General features: G+C 39.5%; 1 protein-coding gene across 2 annotated transcripts in view; it reads right to left on the bottom strand.

Annotated features, from left to right (window-relative positions):
• The window catches only part of ARFGEF1 (ADP ribosylation factor guanine nucleotide exchange factor 1), a 4299619-nt gene that overhangs the window by 3389153 nt on the left and 882535 nt on the right, over positions 1-27931 (bottom strand). The gene's annotated exons all lie outside the window — the stretch shown is intronic.

Below are 27931 nucleotides of genomic sequence, written 5' to 3'. Positions count from 1 at the left end.
GAAATTTTATCACCTCTCATTTAGTCTTGTTTCTTTCCTGGATGCATTTCCAAGTACAGTTACAAATTTTGGTTCTGTTTTATACCAACGCTCTTTTGGATATTGTGCAAGTTCTAGCTCTTTGGTTATTTATTTGAAAATGCTGTTTTCTGCATGTCATGTTCTTTCATCACAGATATTCCTTTCACTAAAAAGACATTTGACAAATACACACTAGAAATGCACTTGCTTACCATAAAGTAAATAAATGTAGTGACAGCAACGGACAGATAAAAAAAAAAAAAGATTTTGATCTGACTGCTTATGCCCATTTGAAAGATTAATAACATTATATACATAACAGTAGTACAGTTTATTTTATTTATTTTACATTTGTTGACCGGGATAGTCTGATTGGATTCATGTCCATTTTCAGCAGTGGCCCGGGGAGAAAAGCTCCAAGATAAACAGATACATTAATAACAACAGCAGCATATTTCACATAATATAGAAAGAATGTAAGAGATATGGTATTTATAAAGAATAGTTAGCAACAGAATCACATACTCTATATGAAAAAAATGTAAGTCCTTAATATAGCATCACACATAAAAACATCGTTCTAAACGAATACTTAAGCAAACAGGAATATACAATTTCACAAGTGTGAGTTACCCCTGGTAACTGTCAGGGGAAAATTATACAGTAATTAGATTAGTTGTATTCACATTCTTGATGAGAGTTAGCCAGGCTTGTTACAGTGGCAAGACCAGTTTAGTGCTAAGTGCTGTTTGAGTTTAGTTATAAATTGCCATAGGGAGGAGAGCAAGGTAATGTCAGCCGGAAGTAGGTTCCAAGCTCTGCCTGCAGAGTTTGCAAAAATTGAATAACCGGCTACATTGTTAATTTTGGTTATCTGAACAAGTAATATATTTGAGGATCAAAGTAGTCTTGGATTGTTATAGGGGATGATAATATTTTTAAGAGCAGTGTATTATCTGGATTATAAAGGATTTTTGTTAGCCATAATCAGTAGTTTATTTTGGATAAGACTGGGAAGTTCAAGCCACCCAAGCTGTTTAAGGTTGATGCAGTGGTGTGTTCTAAAGGGTAGGCCAGTGGCAAACCTGGCAATGTGATTGTAACAGGTTGACGGTCTACTGAGTACAGTCTTGCTTAGATTAGAGAGAAGGGGGGGAAGCATATATTAGTGTTGAAAACAGGTGAGAGAGAGCTATGGCAATCTTAGCTGAAGGGGTTAGGAAGGCTTTTATTCTATACAGTGACCCAAGTTTTTTTTTGATGGTCTTGACTGTTTGGTTGACACAAAGGTCAGATTTTAGCTTATTATCAATAATGACTCCCAATAGCGTAGTGGAGGGGGTCGGGGTGATTATTGTGCCATTTTTTTACATTTATGGTGAAGGTAAAAGCAGCTGACCTTTGTGTTGGTAAGAATAACAGCATTTTAGTTTTTTTGGGATTTAGCAACAATCGACAGTTGGAGAGCCAGTTTTCTACAGTATTAAAAGTGGACTGGGTATCTGACCACAAGTCTAAGGGAGATGCAGCTGAGCAAATCAGGGTGGAGTCATCAGCATATTGGATACAGCTGACATTAGGGATGACTGTATATAAGTCGTTGATAAAGACGAAAAACAGTAGGGGACCTAATATGGAGCCTTGCGGTACTCCAAGGGTGTTCGGTAATAGGTTAGAGAAGTTGTTTTGCCAGAGAACAGCCTGCTGCCTTCCATTGAGATAGGATTTAAAACACTGAATGGCCATAGAATTTAGACAGAATGACTGCAGGATGTGAATCAACATATGGTGATCCACCATGTCGAACGCCTTGGAAAGATCCAAGAAGAGGGCTGAGGATATGCGGTTATTGTTTCAATTATTTATGGTATTGGCAAATGTTATTAGGGCTGAGGTTGTGCTGTGGTTTGGATGGACGCTGTGTTGGGCATCAGCCATGAGTTCGTTTTGAAATAGGTGGTGCATGAGTTGTATGTGTATACATTTTTCCATAACCTTAGCTAGTGTAGAAAGTATAGCTATTGGTCTATAGTTGGAGAACTCAGTAGATGAACCTCCTTTATGTAGTGGGATTACTTAGGATGTTTTCCAGATGGTGGGAATTATAGCGTCTGCTATGGTATGATTAATTAGTATGGAAACTGGGTAGGCAATGGCCTCCGCTGATTTTTGAAGGTACTCGGCAGGGAGTTGGTCAGCAGAGAGGGTGGTGGGTTTTCATTTTTTGATCAAGGTACAGATAAGCGACGCGCACACTGGCTGGAAGCTGAACGAGGATAGGTTTATAGGAGTGAGACTATCAGAGGCAGGGGAGGTAATTGACTAGCTAGGGTTTGGATTGTCTCTGTGAAGAAATGGTTAAAACCGTCTGAAAAAACTTCAGGTAATTTAATCACTGGTAGCGATGGGGATAGGTGTAGACGTTTTTCCAGTATGAAGAAGATTGAGGGTTGTTCTGGTTTGCCGTCTGTAAATTACAGTAGTATTGTTTTCTTATCTTGTCAAATGGATTTTTTAGTTTCCTTCCTAGCTTGCCTGTATTTAAGATGATATGTGGGTTTTTAGTGGAGCGCCATAGAGCCCACATTTTGTTTCTATTAGTAATTTTTAGTCTGGATTCTTTTGACAGCCATGGTGCAGTTTTTGCTTTTGTTCACTTTGAGCGGGCTGGTGGATGCAAGTCAAGGATTTCAAGAAATCTGTTGTTGAAATATGCAACTGCTTCTTCTAAGGGGAGGTGTTTTAGCCTAGACCAGTTGCAGGAGTTAAATTCCTGTTGGAATTTGGCAGGGTCAAAGTCTTTCTTGTTTCTGACTTTTCTGAGTAAGAGTTGTTCAGGATTGATGGCTTTTTGCTTAACTATGTAAGTGAGAAGGTGGTCACTTAGGTCATCAGGGAGGGTACCAGCAGTGTACAGTTGAGGGTTACTATTTACAAATATCCAGTCGAGTATGCCTTCTTTATGGTTGGGTTTACCTAGCCTGGTAAGGGTAGTTATGATTTGCGTAAATGCATGCAGGTTAATGTGGGTAGAAGGGGAATGTGAAGAACAGGTACCCCAGTCTATGTTAAAGTCTCCAAGTAATAGGGTCTCTTGTGGGTAATGACATGATAGCCAGTATAGGCCGTCTTCGAGTGTGGTTATATTATTGCCAGGGTGAATATACATACAGATGATGTTGATGCATTTACTTTTGTTAAATTGCAATTTAGTGGCAGGAATTAATATACATAACCAGGTAAGTAACATCTTATGTACCTCCAAATAAAAATTATGAAATTATCACTAAGCTCTCACCCAGCAGAAACGGCAACAAATACCTTCTAAACAAAATGAATCTAAATTCTTTCATACACATCAATATATATGCGCACATATTATAGTTGTAAGGCAGTTGTAGCTTTAGGATATTTGTTTAATCCCATCGATACATACAGCAATGCAGAGGAAAAGCTCGGGTACAGCACGGTTAACAAATGAAATATTTCTGTTCATCTAAATGCATGTTGACGGTGAAAAGGTAAAGATGCATAGTATGTGAAAAGATAATTAGACAGATGTGAAACAGGCCTGGATACAAAGTGTGTCTTGTCAACTATAAGTCTGTAGCCTTATAGGCAAGTAATAGGCTACCTGCCCTTGCGGGTCATTTTAAACCTAACCAACTTCCCTTTTTGTGCTCAAAATAACATATCCTGATCTGCGGTGGTGCAGCGGTAGCGTTGTTGTCTCACAGCAAGAGGTTTGCCCGTTCGATTCTCGGCTGGAGTGCGGGGAGTGCTTTCTGTGTGGAGTCTGCATGTCCTCCCCGCGGCTGGGTGGGAGTTCGAAAGACATGCGTAAATGGGCATGCCTTGGTTGAACGTCGAGCTGGCACCTTGCTGTTCATGAAAATCTACTGCCAATCATTAGTGGACGGAGTTCCGCTGTGGCGACCCCTAACCGGGAAAAGCCGAAAGACCAACAAGTGCTCAAAATGACATATCCTCTTCGGTTATAGACTGGCCTTATATATCCCATGGTCGGTAATTATACATTACCTCTAATGAAAATAATGGGGGTTATAACACACATAATTTGAGGTGACCCATGCATGGGATAAAGCATTTAGGAGGTGCCTCTGTCCATCAGTAGTACAGGGGGCAGTTCTGGGGTATGTTTTCTGTTTCCCATTCGTAGATCTAAATTACGCTTGAAAATAGACAGGGAGTCTGTTCCATAGCAGTGGTATCTTGTACCTAACCCTCCAAACCATTTGGTTGATGTTGCAGAAGAGGTTTACATCCAGAGTATTTCTGATGCGATTTGACTTGCTGATGTGCACTACATTCATCAGTAATTGGTCGGAGGATATCTTGTATACCATACACAGGTCACCTCTTAGCACTCTGTTGGATATAGAGTACAGTCACAGGGCTTATATTTGATCCATGTAGGATATATTGTTTAAACTGTATCCTTTTAGTAAGGTATTTCCATGAGTGTTCCAGTTGATGGAAGTGTCTGGACAAATACATGCCAAAGGGAACATTACATTCAATGATTGGCCAAATGAGTGCTGTGTAAAGGGGGGGGGGGTGACATCCCTAGACCTAGACACAATCCCTTTGTTTGTAAGCTCTGCAATACAGACTTTCTTACAATGATAGACGCATGTTGGTCAAAAGTTCGGTCACTGTCCACATAATGTCCCGAATCCTGAACAAGTGGGTCAACTCTTAGGCTTGTACTGTCGACATGGTTGCTCCCTGGAGTAGATGATTTCCCAAAGGATGCAATAATGCGTTTTTGGCATTTAGTTTTAGACCATGATTTTGACACTGGTTATTTACTTCAGACAAAACATTTGGCAGGATGGCCAAGTCATTTGGGGATTCAATGATTGCTCCTAAATTGCAGTCATCTGCAAACTTAGTCAGCCAGAGCCCTTTGGTACTGGCTTTTACTTCAGAAAAGTAGATGCTAAACAGGAGAGGTGCCAGCACAGAACCCTGGGGGACACCACTGGCGATTGATCTCTCTGTGGAGGTAGCTCCTCCTATTTTGATTATCTGTATTCCATCTGTGAGCCAGCTGGCAAACCAGTGGATGACATGGGGATTATTCCCAGTTTCTTTAGCGTTTCTATTATGCCTGAGTGGGGAATTGTGTCAAAAGCTTTGGCCAGGTCGAGGTATGCAGTGTGTGCCATTTTGCCTTCATCCATTGCTTCAGTGACCTTTTCAAAAAGTCCACCAGGTTAAGTAAGTGTGACCTGCCCTTGATGAAACCAAACTGAGACGAGTCTAGTGTTTGAAGATTCCCTAAATCCTGATTGCTTAACTCCATGATAAGTCTTTCCATAGCTTTGCATATTTGGCTGGTCAGACTTATGAGTCTGTAATTGCCTGGGTCTGTGGAAGGTCCTTCCTTATGGACGGGAATGACTGTAGCTGTTCTTCATTCACTTGGTACAAAACCTGTATGGAGGATGAGATTGAACAGTGTTGTTAGGGGTGTGGCTAAACTGTGCTTCATGTTATTGAAGATGAATCCAGGGATATTGTCAGGACTGATCAATGCAGTATTTTTAGCTTTTGCTAGCACTTTTAGGACTTCATCTTGTGTGATAGCTGGAGGTGAGTCAGTTTCAGGTACATCTTGAGAGGCAGATGGAGGGGAAAGAGGGGTAAAGTTAGAGCTAAATGTATCGGCCAATAGGTTAGCTATATTATCAGTCTCAATGTAGGTAATATCGTTCACAATTAGCTCAGCACATTGTTGTGTTGTGCTTTTGAGATTACGAACATAACCAAAAAAATGCCTTGTATTTGACTTGGGTAGCTATTTTAGCCTCAGACTTGGCTTTGGTGGATCTTATTAAGCTCTCGAGTTATCTCTTCATTTCACTGACAAGGGCTCTAACATTCTGGGAATTACTCTGCTTACTTTTGGTCAAAATCCTTTTCCTTTCATGATAAAGCTTGTTGGCATTATGGTTCCAACATGTGGGTTTGTTTCTAGGGTTTGCACTGCACTTGTTCCCACGGGGTACAGCTGCATCTATGCAGCTGTTTACATGCTGGTACAGTGTGGTGGTGTACATTTCTGCTTATTCAGTGGAGTTAAATGAATGTGGTAGGGACTTGAAGCTTGCCACTGTTATCACACAGGAGTAGGTAGGTAGCTTGTCTTAAAGAAATTTCTAAAGGTGTCTTGGATGGAAGTGATCTTTGGTTTCAGTTTTACTGCAGTGGAGATTGCTTTATGGTCAGACTCAACAAGTGATGGGGATGGTTTGGATGGAAGTGATCTTTGGTTTCAGTTTTACTGCAGTGGAGATTGCTTTATGGTCAGACCCAACAAGTGATGGAGATGGTGCAAGACACTCCCATATTAGTATAGGTTGAGAAAAATGCTAGGTGACCTACTGCTGGAGAAAAGTTAATGATAATAAGAGCTTTTTCAACGACTGGGGAACTAATTTTTTGTTTAAAAAAAAAAGAGAAAGAGAAAGATCATTACTGTCACAAGAGTGAAGTATTTGCAGAGTTGCTGTGTAATTATGAAACCTTGGTAAGCAGATACAGAAGGCTGTAGATTATCAGGACTTACACACTAAACAATAAGCAAAGGGATGAAAGGATAAAACAGCTGGAAGCATTCACAGGCAGTGACAGGACAGTTTACATGTGCAGGTCCAATTTAGAAAATGTGCTTTTTGTATCATGTTCTAAATATTTTCATACAATGCAGCTGTCTAATACAGACAGACATACCATTCTGCAATTTTTAAACAACCGCAGTGAAACTGGATTCTCTGTACAAATTGTAAGGTGAGTACAGCTGAATGAGGAGGGAACTAGCTCTTTGCAATACATGAGTTAGGGCATACCACTTTAATAATGACTGAGAGAGAGGTGTATAATAGGATTACTTATTTACTTTCAATTGTTTACCGGGGTAGTGCAATGATCTCAGTAGACCATTTGCAGGACACTGCCCAGGTGAACAGAATCACATAAGAAATGAAAATATCATATTTACAGACGCAAGGATATGTTAATATCAACTGCATATACATATCTACAGATGCAAGAATACACTACAACATTTAGTTCAAGAAGCAGTTTACAATATCAAAACATAGATCGGAAAATGGAATAATGCTTAGCAGAGATTTATTTTTATTTATTTACTTTGACATTTAACTGGGTATGTCTGACTGAGCCTGAGACCATTTTTAGCGGAGACCCAGGGAGAAAAGCTCCAAGAACAGAATACAGTTTAATGTATAGAAAATACAGAGTGGCAAGCATCTAATATGAATTATGTCTAACACTTAAGCAGCTGTATAAACAAGTTAAAAGTACAATGTAGTATTGGTGTGTAGAGAAATGCCTTCAACTAGAGCAACAATTCTAATACAGAAAATAGCTGGGTACACATTCTATACTATAGTTATACTAAATAAAATTATAATAGAAAAAAAGTAGCTATATACACTACTAAGATTCAAAAATTCAATAAGAGGTACATCTGAAGGTAGTGGGATATGGTGAACGCAGGGGAGAACTGCAGTTACCTTAGACATAGTTCAGGGATTGGAGCAGAATGAGGTAGGGATAAGCAGTTTGGAGTTGGAAGTGAGAGCACAGGGGTAAGGTGGAGATAGAATGGAGAAAGTTAGGAAACAGTTTGGTAGAGGCAACCCATGAGTTTCAGAGAGTTTTTATTTTAAAGCTTTTTAGAAATTATGTGTACTGGAAATAGTTGTGGTGTTAAGTGGTAGTCTGTTCCAGGTTTGGGCAATTGAATAGCTGTAAAGGTGTTTGCTAATAGTTCATTTGAGTTTACAGATTTCTAGGAGGTACTAGTCTGAGCTTCAATATGAGCTATTTAGAGTATAGAGAGAGATGAGCGTGGAGATGGATGGGCAGGAGGTAGGTTTGTTGAGAATGGAGTGTATTATGAAAAACTGAGGTATTAGGAGATGGTGGTGGAATTCAACCCAGTTAAGAGATTTGACAGAAAGGCAGTGGTGGGAGTTATAGGTTGGTTTAGGCAGCAAACTTTGAGAATTTAGTGTATGTGAGTTCTAGCTTGGTTTTTAGACAAGAATGGAGGTTTGTTAGGATAGGAGATCTATAGAGAAGACTGGGAAGAAGGTAGGCGTAGGCTAAGGAGAGTCTAGAATCTTTGGTGAAGAGTTGTTTTTATTATTTCTGTACAGTAAGACCAGTTTTTGGCGAGTCTTTATTTATGGAATAATGGACCTGTTGGTAAAATCTGATTATCCCGAGGAGCTTGGTATGAGTTTCAACATTAATAAAAGTGCTGTCAAGAGAAGAGATGTTAAAGGTAGATTTATGATAGGTGAGGGATTTTGGGAGGACTAGGAGAAGTTTTTTTTTTTTTTTGGGGGGGGGGGTTAAGTATCAATTGATTTTTCATTAGCCAATTTTCCACACAGTTGAAAGAGTTTTGGGTTAGAATTTGAAGGTCTGGGAGGTTTATCGGAAATGGAGATGATTGAGGAGTCACCAGCATATTGTATAATGGAAGAATGGGGGCAGGAGAAGACTTGGTGATCGGTGAAGATGTTAAACAGTAGGGGGCCTAGAATGGAGCCTTGAGGTATGCCCATCTTGATGAGGAGAAAGGGAGAAAAGGAAGAGCCATTTAACAGACTGCTGCCTGTTGGTGAGGTAGCTTGAGAACTAGCTTACAATGGGATCTGAGAGATGAAGACCAGAGAGTTTGGCAAGCAGTATGGGGTGGGAGACGGTGTCAAATGCTTTACAGATGTCTAGTAAAAGATAGGAAACTAGTCTGTTATCATCTGTGGCTTGGGAGACCGTTTGTCTGAAAGACATAAGAGCAGAAGTTGTGCTGTGGTTGGGTCAGAGGCAATGTTGGGTGGGAGTGTGTAGATTTTCTTTAAGAAGATAGTCCATGAGCTGTTTGTGTAAACATTTCTTGAGTAATTTTGAAATGGGAGACAGTATGGCTAGGGGGAGGCAGTTTGAGAGTTAAGTGGTGTCATCTTCCTTGTGGCTAGGAATAGTATGGAATTGTTCCATATAGTGGGACTGGTGGATTCATGGACTTACTGGTTTATTAGTATGGAGATAGGGAAGGCTACTGAGGCAGCTGCTAGCTTGAGGAAAAGGGCTGTAAGTTTGTCCACTGATGGAGAGTCTGGCTTTAATTTGTTAAGCAGGGATTTAATGCTGGCAGTGGGAACAGGCTGGAGTGAGAAGGAGATATTTTGTGCTTGTGGAGGGGGAGTGAGAGAGGTTGGAGATGGTATTACTGAGGGTTAATTTACTGACATAGTCAATAAAATAGGAGTTTGAAATGGAGACGATTTCTAAGAAGAGTGTTGTTAGGGTATGGGTTAGATGTAGAAGGGTTTCCTGAATGGAGGATCTTATTGATGGTATTCCACAACGTCTTAGGGTTGCTACAGTGGCTTGATTGGGGCTTTAAGTAAAAGTTTTTCTTATCTTTGTTGACGTGTTTTTTCATGGTTTCTAAGTTTTTTGTAGGTTTGAAGATGGGTAGGGAGATTTAGTCTTAAGCCAGTTTTTCCAAGCATTGTCTCTTTTGGTCATTAGTGAATGACTGGATTGAGACAACCAGGGTGCAAACAGGGATTTTACTCTAATTCTCCAAAGTAGAGCAAGGGAGTTGAGGATGTCTAGAAAAGTTACATTAAATTGTGTACAGTGTCATCTAGGGGTAAATGAAAGAGGAAGGACAACTTAACAGAGGAAAGTCTATTGTTAAATTCATCTAGGTTGAAATTTGAGAGGCTATGGCTTTCTTTGAATTTGTGGGGTCTAGCAAGTTGAAAGGAGTATATTTGGATGCAGATCAGAGTGTGGTCACTTTAATTTATTTATTTATTTATTTATTTACTGACATTTGTTAACCGGGTATGTCCAGCTGGGCTTGTGGCCCATTTTCAGTGGAGACCCGAGGAGAAAAGCTCCAGTAGTACATTTTAAACAAGTACAATTTTAAACAATAGCAAACATATTAACATATGTTGGGTTACATGCATAAAGTTAAAGTTGCATTAAAAAGAATCTAAGTAACAATTTTACGTTGCTATAGTTCAATAGGTCAAAAATAAAAATTTTGCTTGTATAAAATTATACAAATGCATAGTAGACACACTGGAGAGAGAGGTGTAATGAGGTACTAAGTATGGTCCTTTTGAGGGTACATAAAGGGAAGGAAGACTAGGTGGGGTCATGACAAGGGCAGGTTCTGCAATTGAGAAAATAAGCTTTTAGTTCATTTTTAAAGTGTGAGGTGTGGGAGACTGAACGTAAGTCAAGGGGAAGTTTGTTCCAAGCATGGGCAAGGGAGTGTTTGTAGAGTAGTTTGCCTACTGAACTTTTTGCGTGGTAGATATCAAGTAATTGTTGGTTAGAAGTACAGAGTGTCCAGGATGGGATGTAGATGGAGACTAAGGAAGATAGAGATGGACAGAAGGAGGGTTTATAAAGAATAGTGTGTTGCATATGAAATTGATAAGATAGCATAAATTGGAGAAGTTCAAAACATTGAAGAGAGTTTAAAGAAATGCAGTGGTGTGAGTTGTATGGGGAGTTAGTAATGAATCTGGCTATTTTATGGTAAGTCTGTTGGAGTTTGTTTAGAGTGGAGGCCTGGATATTGGTAAGAACTGGGGCAGCGTATAAAAGGGAGGGGAGGAGGACTGCCTGGCCCAGGGTAAGTCTAGATTCAGGGGTTAGGAATTTTTTGTTTCAATATAGCATACCTAGTTTCTGTTTTTTTTTTTTTTTATATATACATTGGAGTATGTTTAGGCTGAACTTTAGTTCGTCATCAATAATGACCCCTAGGAGTTTTGTGTGGGTGTCAGGTTGGACAGTTGTATTGTTAGAAGATGCAATAAAAAAGGAGGTTTTGTGATGAATAAGAGAACAGGGAAGGAAAAGTAGGAGTTTGGTCTTTTTGGGATTTAGGATCAAAAGGTTGTGAGAGAGCCATTGTTCAGTGGATAGTAGGGCCTGTTGGGTCAGGGAGTGTAGTTCAGGAATGTTATTTGAGATGGATATAAGTGTGGAGTCTTCGGCATACTGAATAAGGGAGGATTTTTTGCATGAGGTATAAAGATCATTGGTGAAGATGTTAAACAAAAGGGGTCCCAAGATGGAGCCTTGCGGAACACCAGTGGAGATGGGAAGGAAAGGTGAGGAGGATGAGAGCCATTTGAAAGACTGTTCCCTGCCAGATAGGTAACTATTAAACCAGGCAGGTGCGGAGGGGGATAGGTGGAGATTTGCAAGCTTGGATAGTAGCAAGGGATGAGAGACAGTATCGAAGGCTTTGGGGAGATCTAGGAAGAGACAGGAAATGGGTTTATTGTTGTCTAGGGCCTCTGCAATGATATGAGTGAAGGAGAGGAGGGCAGTGGTGGTGATGTGGTGAGGACGAAATCCATGTTGGTTAGGTAGGTGTAAGTAAGTGGTGCGTGAGGAGGTGATTGAGAAGCTGCAAGTGAATACATTTTTCTAATATCTTGGAGAGGGGGGACAGAATGGCAATGGGTCGGTAGTTTGAGGGGTCAGTGGAGTTTCCACCTTTATGAAGAGGGATAGTGAAGAAAGATTTCCAAAGGTTGTGGACAGTTGATTCCAGAATAGATCGATTAATTAGTATAGATATAGGATAGGCAATTGAGTCAGCAGCAAGTTTGAGGAATGTAGGAGATAGATTGTCAGTGGAAGGAGAGCAAGGTTTTAGCTTGAGTAGTAGAGATTTGCTGTAAGTAATGGGAATTGGCTCAAAATAAAACAAAGTTGTGTTAGTGGGACTTGGAGGGGTGGGTGTCGAAGTAGAGTTTGGTTTGGAGGTTACCAGATTTTGGATGGAAGAGATAAAGTGTTTATTCAGGAAGGTAGCTGTTTCCTGAGAGGAAGAGTTAGCTTATGGGGAGGGATTAGAGGGTTTTCCAGGATAGAGGATGTTGTTGAGAATTGACCAAAATTTTCGAGGATTGGATTTGTTGCTAAGCTGAGCAGAGCTATAGTATAACTTTTTGTCATTAGTTGTATGTTTTTTTGCAAGGTTCCCCAGTTGCCTGTATTTTTGAAGAAGAGGTGGTTGTTTAGTTTTATTACAGGTTTTCCAGGCACAATCTATTTGTTTCATAAGGCACCTAGTCTCCTTGGAGAGCCAGGGAGCATGATCTGATTTTACTCTGATCTTCCTAGAGGGAGCTAATGAGTTTAGAGTACTCATGAAGATGCTATTGAAAGTGCTTAAAGCAACATTTAGGGAGAGGTGTTTTAGGATGGACCAATCTATGTTGTGGAGAATGGAGTTAAATTGGGATGAACTGAAAGTCGATAGTTTTCGACAGTCTTTGATAAGGTGGGGTTTAGGAATATGGGAGTAGTGTCTTAGATGGTGGTAGGGAGATGATCACTGAGGGAGTCAGGTAAGGTGGTGGGGATTGGTAAGGATCCATTCAATGATGGAGCTGGAAGTGGAATTTTTATGGAAGTGAGTGGGAGATGTTATAAGTTGGTTGAAGCTGTGGTGTAGGTAGATACTGAGCTGGGGGGAGTCAGTTACGAGTTTGGACCAATCAATGTTGACATTATCAAGGATAAGTGTCTCACATGGTATGTTGTGTGAGAACCAGGATAGGATGTTTTCAAGAATGGGCAGACTGTTACCAGGAGGAAAGTAAATAGAGGCAACTGCAAGCTTTTTTGTGGGGATTCAGATGGCAGTTAAGGATGATGATTTCAACAGAGTTTTGGGGTTGTGGTAAAGGTCCAGGTTGGATACAAGGATACAGTCTAGGATGGTGCTGTAGTTTGTTGGCTTGCTAAAGTGAGTCAGAGTAGTCAGAAGTTGTGAGAAGTCATGCAGATTAATACTGCAATTTGGGGAGTCAGAGGTTAGGGTTTGCCAATCTATATTGATGTCTTCTAGGATAGTTTTATTATTTATGTTACTTGTATCCAGGAAAGGATATGTTCCAGTATGGGAATATTGTTACCTGGGGGCTATATAATTTGCAGTTAACTAGTAACAGTTGTGTGTGGTTGAAGTTGGGGAGTGGCATGGCAGAGGGAGACAGACTGAGGTGGTTATCATAAATTACGGCTACTCCTCCTTTTTTGTGGACTCTAAACAGAGGATATTGTATTGGGGGGGGGGGTCTTTGCCAGAGATGTGGGGTTTGAGCCAAGTTTCCATTACAGTTACTATGTCAGGCAAGTGTTGATGTATCCAAGACTGGAACTTCACGAACTTTGTTGAGAATGCTTCTTACATTTAAAGAGTACAAGGTTAAGCTGTTGGAGGGGGGTTGGCATGAAAGGAGGGTGGTTGTGAGGACAGGGTGTTAAGCGAGGGAGAGGAGAAGGGGCTGTGGTTTGGGTGTATATCTCCACACAGAAATATGTATTTGTGGTTAAATAGCAGAGCACGTATTTTTGGGTTGTATGAATGATATTTAGGGCTTGTATTTTAGAGGGTGAGAGGGGTGGAGATTATTTGTAATTGTGAGTAAGAGTGGGTTTGTGTGGTTAAACTGAGAGGGTGATATAGAGAAGGTGTGGTGAGTCTCTGTAGGTTAAAATTTGGAAGAAAAGAGATAGGAGTAGGGTTCATTAGAGACAGTGTGGTATGACAGGTGAAAAATATGAAAGTAGAAGAACAGACGTGTGAATGGAGATGAGTAGGATGCTAGAGGTGGAAGACAGAAATGTGAAAGGTAAGAGGTTGAGGGAATATAGGATTAAAGATAATGTAAATAAAAGTAAGAAGGATGTTGTGAGTTGGTGAAAAGGAGAGAGGAAGGAGCTGTAGAGGATGTAGAAGGTTGAGTAGGAAGTGTAGGGGAGTTGATGTATTGGGAATGAGGAGACAGACACTGTATGCAGGCAAGGGGTGTGTAGTATTTGGAGTGGTGTAGTGATACTTTTGATTAGGTCGAGGTGTGCAGTTGGGGGAGGTGTGGAGAGGTAGGATGAAGATGGGTGTGATTGGAATAAAAGGAGTGGGAGGGAAGGGGAGGAAACAGGTTAGAGTATAAACTTAATGATAGTGGGGGTGTGTGTGAATGGGGGAAGGGTAGGGGAGCGAAGTAACTACAAGCAAAGTGAGGGCGAACGGAGCAGGTTGGACCCGATTGGAAGTTCGGTTTGGTCCGGATCAAAACACAATCAGTAATTACTAGAAAGCTGTTACAGGAGCTATGGTTCAGAGTAAGCATTAAAGCTAACTTATAACAAGATAAAACACAGCTATTGCAGTTCAAAGACAGACATACGCAAGCTGAGAAAGAAGTTTTATACTGTTACTTTTGAGGTTGGTACAATAAGATGAGCAGTTGGCTGATATTGCAGTGAAAACAGAGAAAGGAATAGTGTTGACAACAGAGAGAGTTTAGAGGATGAGAAACAGGGGAAAATAAATTCCATTCTGGTGGTGTACAAGCCTCCACTAAGAATACAGCATGAGATATACAGAAACTTTCAGACATACAGTACTTTGCAAAGGGAGATAGTCTGACTGTGGGTCTTCCAGACCTTAATGGGCTCCCTTGTGTATGCTGAACTTGTCCAGGAAATGGTGTTCGCAGATTACTACGCTTAAGACCACAAATGATGGCCATACACCAGAAGCATCTATCAATACAATGGATAAGGAATATGATGTAGCCATAATGACTGAGATGGATTATGCTACAGGGATAGCAGCATATCATTAAATAGAGAGGTATGAATACATGAATACATTTGTATTGTATTAATTGTATTTGTATATTTAGCACTATGCTATGAACAAACGACCTCTGTGATTATTCCCTGTTCTTTACCTGCAATTTTCAACATACAAATTAATCTTTGTATAATGTGATTATATTTGCTTCCTCACGGCTTATCTCCCCGGGCTTCTACTGAAAATGGACATATATCCAGTTAGACTAGCCCGGTTAACAAATGCAAAATAAAATAAAATAAATAAATAAATGAAGATATTAGAAGAGGCAAGGTAGAACATTTGCAGGAAAGGATACCACGGGGAGAAGACAGAGAAAAGGTGAGAGGCATGCAGAGATAAGAGAACTAGAAAGAAGAAGTATGAGATAGAGGTGCAAACAGAAGAGGGAAGTAGGATGAATGAGAGGCAGTAAGTAAGAGGATGACAACCGGAGATCAGGAAGGATGAAATAGGGTAAAGGGGTGTGACAGAGCTGAAGGATTCATGTAAATAACCAGAGTGAGTGCAGCTGCACTATGTTTGGGTGAAGAGATGTTTCTTGAGAGCTGTTGTCTGAAGTCTGAATACTAAGGTTGTGCATCAGGGCCGGCAACTCGGCACGTAAAAATCTACTGCCAATCATTAGCAGACCGGAGTTCCACTGTGGCGACCCCTAACCGGGAAAAGCCGAAAGACACAACAACATCACAGGTTAAGAGAGGAATGGAGTGCCATATTTATGTGCTAGTATGGAGAATGCACGGTCAATGTAATAAAACTTAGTTGTTGGGGATACTAGGGTGAGTTCAGACTGACAAATACCCATGATGTATGTGTGGGGGTTTTGGTGAAATGTTTATGAGTGAGACGGGACAATGTCTCATAAACACACAAAGACAAACTCGGAGGCACTGATCAAAAATCTACCAAAACTACAGAGGCCTCCAAAGCAGACACCCAAGCAACTGCCACCTCAAGACATAAGACATGCAACACATAGTTCTCAAAGTCAGTGTGCTAAACAGTCACAGCCCTTAAGGCCAAACACAATGCCAGACACACTTGTTATAGGTGACTCCATAGTCAGACACACTGATGTCCCACTCACCAGACTGAACAAGGAAAAGATCACAGTTAGCTGCCTGTCAGGCGCTAGAATCCGCCACATAACACAAGCACTCAGGTCACTCCACAGCAAGTACAAGTATGACTCAGTCATTGTCCATGCCGGTGTGAACGACCTGAGGCATACCTCCCTGGACTACATGAAAAGAGACATAGAGGAGCTCTCAGATTATGTAGCCCAGGCGGTATGACCCTGACCCTGAGCAGTATCCTACCCTCACCAAGAATGATGCCACAATACAGAGACAAAATGATCAGCTTTAATAATTGGCTTAATTACTGGTGTCATTCTAAGGGGATCCAATGTCTGTCTGCCTGGGATGACATGCTTGACAAGCCACGCTGCCATGAGGACGGCTTGCACCTGTCACCCTGGGCTTCCGGATATTGGCAAAGGCTCTTGCCACCCCATAGTGCCTTTTAGGCAAGGCTCAAATGATAAATCTACGCCCTAGAAAACAAAAATGGAGAAAAACTAAGGGTAATACTGCTCAATGCCAGAAGTCTAAACCTCAAGATGCATGCCCTCCAAGCCCTCCTCAGTATGGAGAACATCGATGTTTGTGCTGTGACTGAAACCTGGTTCAAGGCTCCTGAGAGCACCCCAGCACTATCAGGTTATACCTCATATCATGCGTTCCGGCCCCAAAATCCGGACCGAACTACAAAAGGAGGGGGAGTATCCATATTCATAAAGGATACTCACACATCCAGGTTAGTGGCAACGCACAAAGCATCGGAGACCATCCAGGTGCAATTAACCATAGGTAAAACTGCCCTACAGTTTGTAACATGCTACAGACCACCTTCTCAAACTCAGGAAACCCACACAGCCTTCCTGAAGACACTGGAGAGTATAAATGTCTCTCCAAACACCATCATATTGGGTGACTTCAACTACCCAAACATAGACTGGGAACATTACTCAAGCCCCAACAACCTAGCCCAAAGGTCCCTTGAGTTCATAAACTCAAATGCTATGGAACAACTAGTCACCATTCCCACAAGAGGAGAAAATATACTAGACCTGATCATCACAAACATGGGGACAAAATGCTCCACACGGAAGTATATCCCTCATTGGTGAGATCAGACCATAAATTAATCTCACTGGAGATCCACATCCCAACCCCAGCAAAAAGACCACAGTGAAGAACTTCTCAAAAGCAAACTTCACACTTCTTAAGACTGGAGTGGTATCCTTCAAGGCCCCGAGCCAGTGGAAACCACAACCCACGCTGCTGAAACCCTTACAAATGCCTTCTACGAGCACCTCCAGGAATGTATGGATCAAGCAATCCCTAATAAAATCAAGACCTTTTCCACCAAAGGCAGGCGCCGGTCTGGTGGACTCCAGCCATAAACAAACTCTACAACAAGAGGAGAAAGCTACTACATGACAGAGCAAAATCCCTAAATGGGAAGGCATCTCTGATCAATACTAGCAAAAACTACGATCACTCATAAAATCATCCAAGGCCAACTTTGAGAGAAAAATCGCTAATGACACAAAAGACAATCATAAAGCCTTCTTTAGCTATGTTAGAAACCTGGGTGGAAACTCCCAGATATGCTCAGAATTAGTCCAAAATGATAAAAATCACTGAACCCACAGATATTGCCAACATACCGGCAGACAGGTTCAGTGCAAATTTCTCCTCCCTCCCCCAAAGGAGAAATATCTATCCCACCAGAGTCTAGCCTCCCAAACATCTCAGATGCCCAGATGAGAGCTGCTCTCTCTAAAGCAAAAACACAGCATCAATGGGACCGGACGGTGTCCCCGGCTGTGTGCTACACGAACTCAATGAGGAACTAAACCCACACATAAGGCTGCTGTTTAATCTTAGCCTTACTACAGGATACGTACCCAAAGAATGGCGTACGGCAACTGTGGTCCCACTCCACAAAGGCGGTGCTTCTACGGACCTTGGAAATTACCGCCCCATAAGCTTGACGAGCCTTGTCTGCAAAGCTATGGAGAGGATCATAATGGAACTCATAAATAAAGACATTGGGGACTTACAGACACTGGATCCTACCCAATTTGGCTTTGTCAAGGGCAGATCCTGCCTCTTGAACTTGGTCGACTTTGATGAGGGTAAGGCAGTTCACACAGCCTACCTTGACCTAGCAAAGCATTGACACAATACCCCACTCGGGCATCATAGAAAAGCTCACCAGCTTAGATGTAAACCCATATGTCACAAGATGGGTTGCAAACTGGCTCAAGGACAGAACACACAGGGTTAGAGTTGCTGGTGCCATGTCAGACTCTAAGCCGGTCACGGTCGGTGTCCCACAGGGCTCAGTCCTGGGCCCCTCTTGTTCGGCATTTATTTTTCTGAAGTGCAGGCAAACATAGGGGATTGTGGCTGACAAAATTTGCAGATGACTGCAAACTGGGCACCATAATTGACACTCCATCAGACACAGACATCCTCCAGAAAGGTCTCATAGAAATGGATAACTGGTGCCAGAGCCATGGCCTTAAGCTAAATGCCGAAAAATGTATAGTCATACCCTTTGGGAAAAACAAGGTAACCCCTAATTACCACATAGGTGGTAATCCATTAAACATGGAAGAAGTTATCAGGGACCTGGGGACCCAAGTTGACAGTAACCTCTCTTTTGACACTCACATTGCCAAAGTGGTTAGGAAGACCTTCTACATTGCCCACCTGATCATGAAGGGATTCACATCCAGATCAGGAGAGGTCATTGTACCCTGTACTCTTCACTTATCAGACCAATGATTGAGTACAACGCCCCATTCGGAATGTACCTTACCCGACACCTGCAGCAGTTGGAAAGACCCCAAAAGTTCCTCACCAAAAGGATAAAGGGGCTCAAACATATGTCATCGATGCCCGACTGAAGAAACTCCAGCTCTACTCAGTCGCATACCGTCTGCTCAGAGGTGATCTGTGCCTGACATACAAGGCCATGTCCAACCCGGAATTAATGGACATGCTCCACCTCAAAAAATCCAAATCCACCAGAGCCACGAGCAAGAGACTTAAACCTCAACACGGATATAAATAGGACGTGCTGGAGGGACAGATTCATCACCCAGAGACTCCCTACACTATGGAACAGAATCCCAGTCCATGTGAGGCAGAGCCCCTCACTGACTCTGTTCAAGAGAAATCTTGACGAGTGGATGGGAGATCGTAGGTTTACCCCGGGAATCATCTCTGTATCACTGCTGGACAGAGGCACAGCAAACTAATGGGTATAGTATTCTCATCCTAAGGGGTGGTGAAAGCCACACACACTCTGGCTAGGCTTATAAATGCCCTAGGGCAGATAGCCTAGTATGAACCTATGAACCTATGAACCTATGAGAAAGGACTCTGTGAATTAGTGATCATATAAAGTAGGTAGAAATATAAAAAGCTTTTTAGTCAAAGGGAGGATAGTTAAAATAGAGACTAAACTTTACATCATGCCTAAGAAACAGGGAACTGAGGTCTGTGGTAAATCTAAAGCTTGCAGACATACTGTTATAGGCTTTGACAGTATAAATGGGAGGAAGTTCAATATTAAATGATGTTTTAGATGCGATACAGAGGGCATTATATATGTGCTTAAATGTCCCTGTAAAAAGTTTTATATTGGTGAAACGAAAAGACCTTTTAAAGTTAGATTATTGGAACACATTAGGGACACCGAAAATATTAAAATGTCTAGTTCAGTAGCAGAACATTTTTACTATGCATATCAGAGTCAGTCGGGGGGCTTATTAGGGACAATTTTAGAAAAAGTATCTGATAATTATTTGTATAAGAATATTAAAAATATTCTTCTATATAAGGAAGCTATTTTAAAATTTGACACTTTGGCACCACAAGGAACGAATGTAGATTTTAATTGGAGAGGTTTACTTTAAATTTTTTGTATTAAATGGAATGTGATTGATTAATATAATTACTGTTTAATTAGATCAATGTGTATACTATAAATATGGAGTGCAATGGATATCACATATTCTCCTGTGAAGGCATACAAGCAGAGATGTCAGAGGATTATTAAAGGCCTTTTGGATACTGGTCTTGTGGTTTTTTTGCTTCAGTTTGGACTTGGATTGTGGTTTAGTGACTATTTATAGCCAGTGATCCTAATACAGACCTGCTGAGGGTATTTTGAGGTACAACGGATTCGCAGCACAGGTCTATGGATAAGTATTTATCTCAGCCAAATGAAAGGATGTTCAACTCTTCCACTACATTACATACGGAGGCTGCTATTGGGTCCATTGATAACATACAGCTACAAACCTCGAATTTGCCAGTGTGGAATAAATGGAAAGTAGATTGAAATTGCAGGCTTTCCAACCCGTTCTCATCCATTGAACGGAAACAACAGGTGCCTATGAGTTTGGAAATTAAGGTACTGCGTGACTCTTTAGAAAAGCTATTTTACAAACAGACATCTGGGTTCCTAAATGTTCAAAGCTTGTCTAAATATTTAGAACTAGAGATTACCCCCCCGGGGTCCCAGAGTTTTCAAACACCCAGTTACACCTTTTGACCTAGCTGATGATACTGATTTGGGTTTTCATAAATGCTGGATACAAGCAGCCCATAAATGTACATCAGAATGGGTTGCTATACTTGTCAAAAGAGACAGGTTAAAGCAAAGTAATCTACAAAAAGATATAAATGTTACACACAGCAATATTATGTCCAAATCAGGTCCAGAGTTTTTGGATAATATCTTGAAAGATATTAATGGTAAACTGAAGAGATATAAGGAAGATATTATGGTTTGTAAGAGAAATAAATTGATGAGAGATATAAAGGACTATGATAATGGTATGGGGCCTTTGTATCGAAGACCAATAGGAAGAGAGGAAAACATCATGTGACATTTAAGGAAGGAACTGTAGGGGAAGAACGGCATTCTTTCACTAGTTTGCGAACATCTTTTGATACAGTTTCATTTCATCTGGGGAGGGGACTATCATGTACACAATACTGAATATCCACCCTTACCACCACCACAAAACACTGTACATTAGAACACTTTTCGGAACCAAGGGGGCAATAAATCATTTCGTCAGGGAAAGAAACGGCAACGAGAAGGGCAGCTCAATCAACATCAACAGTCACATCCCCAGCAGTGGCAACAAAGGAACAAAAGGGGTAGATGGTAATTTGGACTCTTATGTGGTTAACTTGTCTGGATATAATTTAAATGTTTATGAAAAAGCTGTGTTAGAATGTGGTTTAAAATTCATTCCTACGGTGATGCCTACACTTCATGATCTTAAATGTGATGTATTTAAATTAGTAAGAAAATTACAATTGAAGCATATGTTTAAACAGAATTTTACTGACCAGCCATTGGCTACTAGCTTTGATGAAGACATTACTACTTTTAGTGACGACAGTTTTTTTTTTCCTGTGTATCAGAAGATGATTTAAATGCATATTACTTATTTGATATAAGCAAAATAGAGGTGAAAAGTAAATTCATACCAGTATTTAATTGTACAGATATTATACAATTTCAGAATATACTTAATTATTCTATTGAACAAGAGAATTTCAGAATATACTTAATTATTCTATTGAACAAGAGCTTTCTAAATGTAAAAAGTTTGGGAATGTGATGTACAATTTGACCAAAAATGAATGGTTAGCACTGAAGGCATTAGGATGAAATGCAGATTTGATTTTTAAGCCTACAGATAAAGGTAATAAATTAGTCATCTTACATATTTCACAATATTTGGAAATGTGTTGTAATCACTTAAATGACAGGACAGTGTATGAAAAAGTTTATGGTGATATGTATGAGTTGGCGATCTCTGAATATGAGCAACTTTTATACAAAGGAGTTAGATTAGGGTATTTGACTAATGAAGATGTTGAGAAAAAGTATATTAACAACAATGCCAGTATGGCATATTTTTACTGTGTACCTCAAATTCACAAAAATCTTAATAACCCTTCAGGTCGCCCTATTGTTTCTGAAGTAATTATTTTCTACTTAATATAGGATGTCTTTTACATGAATTATTTTTGCCCAAGGTATTGTTGTTGCCAGCTTATGTTAAGGATGTGTCAATTTTTTTTGCAAAAAATACAAAATAAAAGCTGGAATGCACAAATGTATTGGATCACCCTTAATGTTAAAAGCCTGTATACAAACACTTACCCATGCTTTTGGTTTGGAGGCTGTAAGGTTCTTTTTGGGAGAAGTTCCAGCAACGGAGTATATTGTAGAAATGTTACATTTTAGTCTCACTAATATTTTTTTTGAATTTAAGGGTGAGCTATATAGACAGAAACAAGAACAGCTATGGGGGCGGCATTTGCCCCCTCATATGCGAACTTGAGCATGGGTTTGTTTGAACCGGAATATATCTATAAAACCTCATTTTTCCATCAGCATATTAAAAGCTATAGTAGATTTATAGAGATCTTATTTTCTGTGTTGAGGAAACAAAAGTTGATGATTTTATTTCAAATTTACAGATGAATAGATTTAATTTGAAATTATACAAATTGGAAAAAATGTTTCATTTTTAGATGTAGAGTTAGATATATCTAAAGGATATTGACATACTAGGATACACAGAAAATTTGAGGGTAAGGTCAAATATCTTAAGGCTACTAGCTGTCATCCTCCTCATACCATAGAAGCTCTCCCAATAGGGGAGTTTATTAGGTTACAGAGGTCATGTAATGATACACAAGAATTATAAGAAGAGGTACAAACAATGTATATGATGTTCTATTCTAGAGGGTATAGCCAACAAGTAATAACTAAAGCTTATCATAAAATGTATGTAGCTGATACACAGGTTTATAAAGGAAACAGGCAGGTGAGAATTTTTAGTAGTAACATGGAAGGAAATTATTCAGAAATTTATTTTGTGACGGTATATAGTATTTTTAGTGATAAGGTGGTAGATATGGATAAATATTTCTGGAACTACCTAAAAAAATCCAAGGAAGCAAAAAACTGTCTGCCAGAGAACTTAAAACGTTCATATAAAGTAGGTAAAAATATAAAAAGCTTTTTAGTCAAAGGGAGGGTCATGCCTAAGAAACAGGGAACTGAGGTCTGTGGTAAATGTAAAGCTTGCAGACATATTGTTACAGGCTTTGACAGTATAAATGGGAGGAAGTTCAATATTAAAGGATGTTTTAGATGTGATACAGAGGGCATTATATATGTGCTTAAATGTCCCTGTAACAAGTTTTATATTGGTGAAATGAAAAGACCATTTAAGGTTAGATTATTGGAACACATTAGGGACATTGAAAATATTAAGATGTCTAGTTCAGTAGCAGAACATTTTTACTACGCACATTAGAGTCAATCATGGGACTTATTAGGGACAATTTTACAAAAAGTATCTGATAATTATTTGCATAAGAATATTAAAATATTCTTCTATATAAGGAAGCTATTTATATTTTAAAATTTGACACTTTGGCACCACAAGGAACGAATGTAGCTTTTAATTGGAGAGTTTTACTTTAAATTTTTTGCATTAAATGGAATGTGATTGATTAATAGAATTATTGGTTAATTAGATTAATGTGTATACTATAAATATGGAGTGCAATGTATATCATATATTCTCCTATGAAGGCATACAAGCCGAGACGTCAGAGGATTATTAAATGCCTTTTGGAAACTGGTCTTGTGTTTTTTTTGCTTTAGTTTGGACTTGGAATGTGGTTTAGTTTCTTGAACTGTTGTCTGAAGTCTGAATACTGTTGGATATCACAGGTTAAGAGAGGAATGGAGTTCCATAATTTATGCACGGTCAATGCAATAAAACTTAATTGTTGGGGTTACTAGGGTGAGTTCAGACTGACAAATACCCCTGATGTATGTGTGGGGGTTTTGGTGAAATGTTTAAAAGTGAGACGGGCAATGTCTCAAGAGAAAGGACTTTGTGAATTAGTGATCCTACTAAGAGGCTGGCTCTCAAATGTAATGGGAGCCATAAAGCTGTGGTGACAGACAGGTGACAGTGTTCATTACTGGGGGAGATAGTAACAAACAGGCAGATTTTATTGTAGATGGTTTGCAAGGTGATGACACTTTTCTTTGAGACTTCAGCTATAATGAGTAATGGTAGTGACTGGGGAACAAAGCTGGAACAGAGGGAGATGTTACGGCAGCTGAAGTTGAATGCCACTAATCCTCCAGGTTTGAATGAATGTATTTCTTTACAACCTGCTTTTAAGTATAAAGCAGATAAATTATGAAAAAAGCAACTTTATTTCCTTTTGCTTTGCAAACTAGTATTTACAGTATATTTTTAGTGCAAAGCTTTATTGTATATTTTTATTTTACGGATTTTCACCTGTACGCTGAAATTCTAAAATAATTGTTCTTCTATAACATAATTACTATGCTGATTTAATTATGTTAACCTAATGAACTTCTTTGTCACATGACCAAACTACTCTAGATTAGGAAGTGTTGATTTTTACCTGTTCATTCTGATGTCCTATTTTCGTTAGGGACAAAAGTGCTCAATGTATTTTATTATTTTTGTGTGTTTTATTAAAAGTGCCATTTCAGCTGCAGCAGTGTGGTGCATGACCCTGTGTTTCAATAGTCAGTTTTCTTTGGTTCTTGGTGCTTGCTCTTAATGTTTTCCGAGTTCTATAGTTCTTGGTATAATGAGTAGTCCATATCCAACTTGACATAAGACCTCTGGCTGGCTTTGACAGAAAAGATAATAGCTTATTTGCCAAGAACATTACTGTGTTGATCTTTTTGCATGTGTTTTGAACGTGAAGTTGAAAGTTAAGCGATTGATGTAGCCAAATGCCAAGTTATTTGAAGGATGTGGAAGAGGGGCTAAAGTGGAACACTCGGGGACTCCTTTCATGAGAGGAGCTGTTTCAGAGATGGTGGTGTCTACTTTCAACTTGAAGGATTTACTGGTAAGGAAGTCCAAAAACAAAGGTTTTACATTGTAACTAATGCTTATTTCAGTTATTTGTCAAATAGTAAGCTATGGTCAAATAGATTAAAGTCTTTTGTGAGGTCAATAAAGATTGCTAATGTTAGGTTGCTTTTATCCATACTGGACAGAATATCATCTGTGTGGGAGTAGACAGCTGTTATGCTGCTGCAACCAGACCAGAATCTATGTTGCTTCCTGCATAGAAGATGGTATTGATGTAAATAAGCCGTAAACTGGTTGTACATACTTTTATGGCATTCTACCTAAAGTGGAAAGTACTGAGATAGAATGGTACTGTGAAGCAGTAAATGGCTTGGATAGTTTTGGAATAGGAGTGACCACGGCTGTTTTCCATATCTGAGGCATAATCTCATTATTTAAGCAAGTGATGACTATATGAGTGAGAGAGAGTGTGATAAAGTCCTTACAAATGTGAATGAATTAAGGGCCTAGGTTATTTGAGCTTGGGGGAGTATATATTTTTATTTAGTTCAACTGTTTTTCAGTCTCATTGGTTCTAATCATTTTGAAGTGAATAGTGGAATGTAAAGTGGGGGAGAGGGTGGTTGCGGGGGTGGTAAATTTATGTTTGATGTCTAGTGGGTTGCTGAACTCATTGAGGAAGTCAGTGCATTTAACTTTGTTAGACGGACACAGGGGAGTGGAGCTAGTTTTTTGACCAGTCAACGGGCTGATTTCCCTCCATAATCTTAGTTTTTTTAATACTTTTATTGAATTATTGCTAGTGACATTTATACAAAAGTAATCAAACTGTACCAACAAGTTCATGTTTACAAACATTATACTTCACATATGTTGCTATATATCACATAACCTAAGCAACACTACAAAAATTATTCAATTCTTGCCCTTTTTTAAACAAGAGACATCTTTATTAAACCATCACTTATAACACAAGCAGTCATACATTTATACAATCTAAAACAAACCACACTGACACAATCCTAGTTGCAAGCATTTTACATCACAAACCATACTGACACACTCCCATTTGCAAATATTATACATCACTTATAATCTACCCAATCATTTTCAGTCAAACATTACATTGCTCATTTAAGTCCTGCTTTATTTTAAACCTCATTCTTCTTCTGTATGTATTGTTCCCACAATACTCATTTTCCTATGTAGTTTGCTCCTACCCTTTTCTAAAGATCTGAATTCCATTTGTTTTATCTCTGTTACTATATTCACTACTTCTAATACAGTTGGTTTAGAATTTGATTTCCAATTTCTAGGAATTACTTTTTTGGCAGCCACCATAATTAGACACAGCAAGGCTTTACCATATTTAGGTAATTCTGATTCTGTAGCATAGCTCAGAAAAATCATCTCCCTCGTCACACCAGTCTGTCCAGCCAGCATCGCTGGATGAGAGTTTGGAGCTCATCTTTCCCTCTCTAGTTATTTGCTCCCAATACCTTGGTTCTTTTGCCAGTTTTCTCCAAAAAATTCCAGACACCTCTTGCCTATTGTCTATATCCCTAATTGCAGTCACCACTATCAGCAGAATCTCCTTAAAGGTCTGCATCCAAAATCCCAAACTCTCCTTGTTTCTTGAGCTTCCCCTCGTTTCATCATCATCCCTTTCCACTTTGAATTATAGTTTTCTGCCTGTGCTATGTATAGAAGCCTTAATTGTGTAGCTCTGAAATACCCCTTCAAATCGGGTAATCCCAATCCGCCCTGTTCTACTGTAAGAATCATCTTATCTAACTTGAATCTTGCCATCTTCCCCTCCCAGATAAAGTCCTTCAGCTCTTTTTTAATTGCTGTCCAGAATTGGTTGATAAAAATATGCCTGACCCATGTACATGACTAATGGGGTTAAAAAAAATGTAACTGCTTCTATCTTACTAGCCTTATCCATTTAACAAAGCTTCCACTTTCTCAGTTTTTCTATTATTCTTTGTTTAGTCTCTTCCCACGTTTCCTTAGCTGCCACACCAGAATAATTTTAATCCATACTCTTAAACACTTCATGTTATCATGTCCCCGTAAATATAGATATTACTGAACCAATTCATATGGGTACATAATTTACCTCTACTGCCTTTTAAATTCGTTAAATTTGTATCCTAAAAAGATTTGAGACAGTATCAAAATGTTCCACAACACTGTAATATCTCTTTCTGGTTTTGTGAGGTATAAAATAAGATCATCTGCAACTAGAAATAGCTTTTCTTGACTACCATACCAATTACATCATTGAATTTTTGGGTCCCTTATTTTCTTTGCCAATGGTAATAATTATAATACAAATAACAAAGGGGAAAAAGAACACCCCTGTCTGGTTCCGCTACTTAAGCAGAAATTATCAGAGAGGACCCCACCCACTTTAAGTTGTCTCCAATCCTCATACATCCTCCTAATCAACCTTATATTTTTTTCAGGAAATGCAAATGCTTCCATTGCCCTGCTCATAAAGTCCTGGCTTACTCTGTCAAATGCTTTCTTTGCATAAAGACCACCAACAACAATGGTATTTTCTTACATTCTGTTTCCCTCTGGATCATCAATGTTCTGTTAATGTTGTCAAACGTTTGCCTCCTCTGCACAAAACCACACTGATCCACATCTACCAATTTTGGCATTACTTTCACCATTCTTTTAGCCATTTCAGACATGGACACTTTATAATCATGATTTAGTACTGAAATTGGTCTATATGAAGCTGGATGTGATGGATCTTTACCCTTTTTGGGTATTACAGCTACGGCTTTCTTCCAGGATACTGGTACTTCTCCTCCTCCTCCTCCTCTTAAAATACTGTTAAATAAAACCTTCCAGATCTTTTGTCAGTTTTTTTCCCTCCTAGTTTCCAAACTTCCACAGGAATGCTATCTATTCCTGGGGACTTTCATGTAGAATGATTATATATCCCAATTTTTATCTCACCTCCTCCTATCCTAACCATTAGTAATTGAGCCTCATCTACCTCTATCCTTGGCATATTTAATTCTTCTACTAACATTTCCATTTGTATATTTTCTTGCTTTCCATATTTCTCTGCTTTATAACTTTCATAGAATTTCTGAAATATTTCTAATACCTCATGAGGATCTCCTTACCTT

Source organism: Protopterus annectens, chromosome 3.part1, assembly GCF_019279795.1.
Source record: "Protopterus annectens isolate FY-2018-M chromosome 3.part1, PAN1.0, whole genome shotgun sequence".
In the NCBI taxonomy this organism is placed as follows: Eukaryota; Metazoa; Chordata; order Ceratodontiformes; family Protopteridae; genus Protopterus; species Protopterus annectens.
Note: the sequence above shows the minus strand (reverse complement) of the source record. Positions and strands in the feature narration are given on the sequence as shown.